This window comes from Oratosquilla oratoria, chromosome 27, assembly GCF_046742065.1.
Source record: "Oratosquilla oratoria isolate Oo_2021 chromosome 27, ASM4674206v1, whole genome shotgun sequence".
NCBI lineage: Eukaryota > Metazoa > Arthropoda > Malacostraca > Stomatopoda > Squillidae > Oratosquilla > Oratosquilla oratoria.
The window spans coordinates 56329620-56337119 of NC_134803.1; the positions used below are offsets into that span (position 1 = coordinate 56329620).

Genomic DNA, 7500 nt, shown 5'->3' on the forward strand with positions numbered 1-7500 from the left:
CCACACACAAAAATATGATGAATGTAGGCTGACACATTTCATTCAACTGACCTTACCTGTCTTTCTCTTTCTCTCTCTCCCCTCATTGTGTGTGTGTGTGTGTGTGTGTGTGTGTGTGTGTGTGTGTGTGTGTGTGTGTGTGTGTGTGTGTGTGTGTGTGTGTGTGCGTGCGCGCCTGCGCTCGCATATATGTGCATGAGAGCACAATATTCCCGTGCATGTGTGATTCACTACCATGGCCTTGGACCACGAGTTGGACTCGTGATCGACAGCTATTTCCCACTCGGAAGAGAGCTCAGAGCTCATATATGACCGATCTATGGGTAATACTGTGACCTTACACGCACACACACACCCAACTCCCCGCCCACGAGAGTTGGAGTAACGACTCGCAGCGCAGCGATACTGAAATTATTTCAGCCCTGGGCGGAATTCGAACCCGGACCGCCGTAGTGGCGGCCGGGAACTCTAATCACTGCGCCACGAGGTGTGTGTGTGTGTGTGTGTGTGTGTGTGTGTGTGTGTGTGTGTACATGTGTATGAGTAAGTTAAACGAAGAACATATGAAGTTAATAATCGAAAGAGCAAGGCCGAAAGGATGACGAAGAACGCAAGAAGAAACCCAAGGGGGGACTTGCTGGTCTGACGTCATTTCTTCGTCATAGTCACACACCGGTAGATGACGTCAATGGACTCCCGAGGCTCGAGTGACCAGCGGGATTTGGGAGCGGCATCCTGGGACCCAGTTAGCCTTGGCTTTGAATCTCAATAAGTTACGAACACAATAAATAGAAGGACTTGCGAAATGTATGCGAACATCAGGACAAAATATCATTATCCCCGTGGTAGCACTTTCAGTCATATATTTGAATCGCCTCCCAAGTCGTCCGACCGTTTGGAAGCGACCTGCCACATGTACGATAACATACTCCTGTACACGCCCAATGCCTCGAATTAATTCAAACGCGAGACTCTAACTACGATTTCGTAATCTGATGAGGCTGTGTGCTGGACATATTCCTGGATATGAGGTGTGCCTCGCTAAGCCATAAACACATTCATAACCCCTCCGATTCTAGCGATGACATCACCCCCACAGTTGTGACTCAACGCACGTACGAACACACACGCGCGCGCACAGTCCCGCACGCACGGTAAACACACACACACAAACATACACACACATTTCGAAAACATACTATATGGTCACAAACACACACTAGTGACACTTCGCTTTCTGAAATGTTAAGGTACATGAACATTAAGGGGACATCGAGAGAGATGCACATTCTAGAGCAGCCGGTAGGCTAACGATGGCGCCGGCGACCAGATTGTGATGAAAACGTTCACTCGCTTCCGGTGGTTTTTCTAGTGGCGACCCAGTACCGAGCACATTACTGCATGCATGGCACGGTGCAAGGAGATGCATACTCTAAAATGCTATACCTGGTGTGGACTTGTCTCCATGCAATGCATCTACATACAAAACGTTATAATGTGTTTATCTATCAACGGCGTTATATCAATATAGAACTCACTAAGCATGATTCGCCTTCTGAGGGTGTATTGAAGGAGTAAGGTGTTTTATGACTGAATACATGATTTATCTGAGATTCATAATTTCTCGCAGAAATCGCAGCCTTTCCGCAGTCATACTAATCTAAAAATTTCACTGATTATAATAATTTCTCCAAATACACAGATGGAACTGTCAAAAACCTGTCATTTTGAGCATGGAGGAGGCTGGGTCGGGGACATGGGGTGGGTGGGTGGGTGCCGGTGGGTACGGGGTGGGGGTGGGTAAACTATGACTGTTTTATCAAAATAAAGGTGAATAATATAACTCAGCGAATTTCAGGAACAGATGTCCTTGAGGATGACCTCCGTGGTGCCTGAGCACCTGCTCGTTTTGCACGTGTGACACGTGTCTGCCACGCGTTATGGTCTAGACTCCATATTGTTTGACAAGCTTGGTACCATTCCTACAGTTTCCTCCTTCACATGAGAAGAGAAAACTAGGAAACTTGTGCATACAAAACTATGCACGACGACAATCACGTGCCTGTCGTGTGGGAGGGGGTTTTACACGGTCGGTTCGTCGAACGCGGTTGGACAGACACGTGTTTAAAGTGACGTGTGAACGGGGTATTTGGTTGTCGAACACGTTGTTTAAACCTCAAATACCCCGTTCACACGTTCACACATCACTTTAAACACGTGTCTGTCGAACCGCGTTCGACGAACTTAGACCGTGTGAACCCCCTCTAAGGTAGATGGCATAGCCGTGCCTATTACAAGACGAGAACGCCAATTGTCGTAAATATACGGGAACGACCGTAACCGTGTGACAGTATACAATCAGTATACGTGACCAGAATGCATTTGGAGCTGGCATGAGAAACGAGACAGACAGACGGTCACGTGACCTATGGCCTCATTATCATGCACGGAAAGAAACGGGGCAGATTTCTCGAACCTCCCTTCAAAATGGCGGTGTTCTTCGAAGCTTTTGTCCTCCTGTCGGCCACGATAAAGGTACAGGATGCCTCTTAATCTATCTGTGCCATGTCCAACTTCTTTAACAATTCTATCTAAACAAACGTTAGAAGATTTTTTTTCCCGCTTACGAGTACTATGAGCGTAAAGATGTATAGTAGGTGTGCTGTCGATCTCTGTGGTGTAACTTCATATATTTCAGTTTAGCTAACTACCAGACGATTTCATTCAGTTTAGCAACTTTGGCCATGAATGAGTTTAGAAAATTTCGTGATAACAAGATCTGCTAAGATCAAGTCTTACAACTTTTGTATGTGTGTGTGTGTGTGTGTGTGTGTGTGTGTGTGTGTGTGTGTGTGTGTGTGTGTGTGTGATTCACCTTGGTCTTTGGATCACGTGTTGGACTCGTGATCGACAGCTGTTTCCCTTCCGGAAGAGAGCTCAGAGCTCGTATGACCGATCTATGGGTAATGCTGTGACCTTACACACGCACACACACACCCAACTCCCCGCCCACGAGAGTTGGAGTAACGACTCGAAGCGCAGCGATACTGTGATTATTTTCAGCCCTGGGCAGGATTCGAACCCGGACCGCCGTAGTGATAGCTTGGACTCTACCAACCGCGCCACCGAGCCGTGTGTGTGAGTGTGTGTGTGTGTGTGTGTGTGTGTGTGTAGGGGTGGGGGTGGGGGGTGTTATGGTGGTGTTATGGATTTCCCATCCCTCCTAGGCCCAGGGAGGTCCTGTATCCTGCCCCGGGAGGGGTCCAAGGCCACCTGGTCGTTAGGATGTCCACAAGACCTCTTTGATACTACGTGATAAACGTCCAGATGCATAAGAATAGAAGACAATGAGCTCTGCTAAGTATCGATGCATGTGCATATATTTGTGTTGCTGCAGTGTGTGACTGGCTGCTTGCAAAGTTTTCTGCACTCTCTCTCTCTCTCTCTCGCTCTCTCTCTTTCCCTCTCTCACAGACACATACACACGTGTACATACATACAAATACATACACATGTAGACGTATGTGTATATACACACGTTATACACACATACATACACACAGACACACACACATATGCATGTACACACATACACACACGTTATACACATGCATACACCCACACACAGAACGTCGACGCGCAAACACGCACAAACACAAATCAATTAACCTAAATACATACACACACATATGAACAGTATACATGAATAGTCTGAGTGTATATATAAACTTATCTATATGCATGTACTATATCTATATATACATGCACGCCAGATGTAAATTGATGCGCGCCTTTGGAAATGACAGAGATGTGGGAGTGCAATGAGCCGACACACGGTCGCCTCCTCGCCTCCTCGCCTCCTTGCCCGCCTTTCTCCATTCCCACCTTCCGGAATGTCCCCTCTCGGCCCGCCAGCCTGCCTGCCTGCCTTCTTCATTACCAAAACTTTTCTTCTTTCCGTTTGTTTTTATGTGTGTGTGTGTGTGTGTGTGTGTGTGTGTGTGTGTGCGTGTGTATGTCCATGTGGTCATGTACGGCAGTGGAAGGGAGAGAAAGACAGAGTAGGGGAATGGGTCTCAGGAGACTGAGGGTACACTACTGCACAACGAAGAGAAAGAGAAAACCCGAAGAGTCCCCTTTCTCCCTCCCGTCCACCTCCCCAACCCGGAGGATCCCCGAAGAAACCCCGATGAAACCCTCTAAGCCATGACCAGTGGTCAGGAACCTAGACAGAGTCTCCGGGGAGGCGACGTCGAACGGCTCCACTGTACGAATGAATGTCGGAGGCCACGGTCTCTCCTTCGGTCGTAATGAACAACTAAATATTCGGAAACCAGGCCAGAGTAAGCCATTAACTGGACCCGGATGACCAAACACGTCCGCACGCAAAAACAAGCATCCCAGTCCAGTTTTGCGAAAAATACGAACAGGGGACGAAGTGAGTCGAGAGCAGGCATCCGGGAGAGGCATAAAGGGGAGGGATGGGAGGAGGAACAGGCAAAATACGAGAAATATGAGAAAGAGGTCTTTGGCAAGAATATGAGATCGGAGACAACGGGGAGTTTGGGGAAGGAAAGGAGGAAGGAAAAGGGAAGGGATGGGAGGAGGAACAGGGAGAATAGGAGAAATAGGAGAAAGAATTCTTTGGCAAGAATATGAGATCGGAGACAATGGGGGAGTTTGGCGAAGGAAGGGAGGAAGGAAGGAAGGAAGGAAGGAAGGAAGGAAGGAAGGAAGAAAGGAAGGAAGGCTCTTTGAAAGAGGACAATAAGAGAAAGATGCCGGGTGTACTACAGATGTGTTTTGACCCGCCTCACCACCAAGGAGAGGACTGAATTCGCCCGGCGCCAGCCAGACATCGAGGCTAAAGGGGGAAAAAAGTGCCACAATGCACGTCGGCAGGGAGTCCGCGGGTTTTGTGGTCGCAAGTGCCACAGGAACGTTAAGTAAAGAGAGAAGGGAAAAGAGGGCAGTGAATGATTGTCGTAAAAGAAACTCGAGTAGGAAGAGGAAAGGGAAAAGGAGGAGGAGGAGGAGGAGGAAGAGGGGGGAGGTGTAGGAAGGAAGGTTAGAAGGAGTGAAGAGGGAGACAGGAGCAGGTGTGGGAAGAGGAAGAGGAAGCGGAGGAGGAGGAGGAGGGGGAGTAGTAGGAGGGGAGGAGAAGCGAAGGAGAGGAGAGGAGGAGGAAGTGGAGAGGTGTGTGTGTGCGTGTGTGTGTGTGTGTGTGTGTGTGTGTGTGTGTGTGTGTGTGTGTGTGTGTGTGTGTGTGTGTGTGTGTGTGTGTGTGTGTGTGTGTGTGTGTGTGTGTGTGTGTGTAAGTTAAGGTTCAAGGCAAAGTTGAGGTCATGTTGGTGACAAAGAAATCGACGGTTGTTTGCGTCCTTACCGATGACCATCTGAGAAATTAATCTTTTACGTGGGAATATGTCACATGAAAGTCGGGGCAGGATTAACCATGACACTCTTACACGTAATAACGTGATCCCTGGGGGTTAATAAAATCACCCAGCGACAGCCAGAAACAATATATATACATATATATATATATATATAAGGAAGTTTCTACACCAAAATTGCTAAAGATCATCGTCATCTAAATTCGTGTATATTGTGGTATTTCATATTCACAAACACAACTCGATATTGATAGAAATCCACAATAAATTCGTGTGCACACACGTCCAATACACAACACGCATTTGGGAGAAAATGACACAATTACAGCTATGATGCTGTAAAGTGCAACTACATAATCCCATTCGTGAGTCAGTATGAAGCTCAGAAAGCAGACACACACAGGCAGCCAGTTGCGCCAGAGAAACATATTCAATTCAACGTCACGCAGCCAATGCAAGCAAACCTGTTGAAAAAGACTAATGCATCACAGAGAACGTGCTTGTTCAAAGGGAACGTACTGGCGAAAGCATTGCAAACAATTTAATGCAGCTGAAGGCTCAAGGCCTCTTAAGAAGAAAAAAAAAAAAAAAAATGGGGGCTTCACTACAAGACGCACAGGTTGGCAGCCCGAAACCAAATAAGTATGTCTTGAATGTGGCGACATGACGTCACGATTGTCTATGCCCACGTGACGTCATCGATGATGTAATCACTTTCTTTCCAGTACGGGTCAAGGTAAGGACGTTAACCTGCGTTGAAGAGGCACACTTTCACCCTTAAGATATAGTACACATCCAAGGACAATAAACTCGGCGATAAATGAATCAATCAAAGCATGAAATATTAATAGGAAGCCTAATTGCTATAGGGAATAGTCGTTGTTTCCCTTTGCAGTAGCCAATATTTGGAAGGGTCGTTTAGTAATAGCTGGGTACAATATGAATATGGAGCAGTATTCACAACGACGTGTATGTCAGTCGGACAAAGCAAAATCAATCCATACACGATCCAATCTGGTCGGATCCGACCAGATCTGTCAGGTGGTCTCAAGATCAGATCGTATCGTGAATGAGGTCCCTTGGAGACCAGTAGTCAGTCTTAAGTCTTCCTCTAAGCAACTCAAAAATGGTCTATTTTTTCTTCATATTCATGTCTGCATTTTGTTACGAAAATCGCTCCGTCGTTGAGTTTGATGCAATGAGCTACTTGGTTATGTTCAAGATTGTTAAAGATAGTGGCCGTATGTCGTTGATTACTGGTGGATTTCTAAGAATGATACATGTTAATGTAAAAATTATTGACAATACGGCTACTGTCAGTCAATATTAATTTAGTTCCACGTGACTCTAGGTTTGGGACTTTGGAGAAACAAGGAGTGGCATTAGAGGCGTCTTATTGCTTATCCCTCCAGGAATTCTTTCTCGATAAAGCAAATAAAAAAAAGTCACGGGAGAAAACAGATAACAGTTGAACTCTCTGCCTGTCTGTCTGTCTGTCCCTGTCACCCAAGAGCAAGCAGTCCCCTGAGATGCTTGAGCTGAGGTCAGACAGCAAAGGTCAACAGTGACCTCATCCAGCCCACATGCACTGGAAGGCCGGAGAGTCGAAGAAAGACACAAAATGCAGATAAAAAAAAAAAAAAAAACGATCGTGCAAGGTCTGGAGAGTGTAAAAGTAAACACATTTAGAAACCGAGCACACAAGATATGTGCTTTGTTGTCTGTGTGTTCTTGTGGGGTTCGGGGGTTGGTCTGGGTGGGTGGGGGCACCGAGGGGTGGTAAAAAGTCCACCGTACATGAGAGCAACCGGGATCTCGAGTCCACGTCCTCGAGAGGCCTGCCACAAATACACTACGAGATCAAGATAGACAGACTACCTGTGTCTCGATCTCGTACGAGACCAAAACACGAGACTTGACCGAGCAGAGCTCGAACTCAAAATTTCCTCAAAAATTATTTCTTTGGGTTCAAGGTTCACAACTCAATTACAAAAACTACAGCACAAACAAAAGTCGCAGCTGCAATGACCATTACTGTATTTCAGAACTCAAAGATCTGCGTGCTTGGTGAAATATCCCGTAATTTCTCTTGTCTGTGGAAACA

General features: G+C 46.6%; 1 protein-coding gene across 10 annotated transcripts in view; it reads right to left on the minus strand.

The window, feature by feature from the left end:
• LOC143040098 (uncharacterized) overlaps positions 1–7500 on the minus strand; it is a 426287-nt gene that overhangs the window by 191913 nt on the left and 226874 nt on the right. The window lies entirely within an intron of this gene.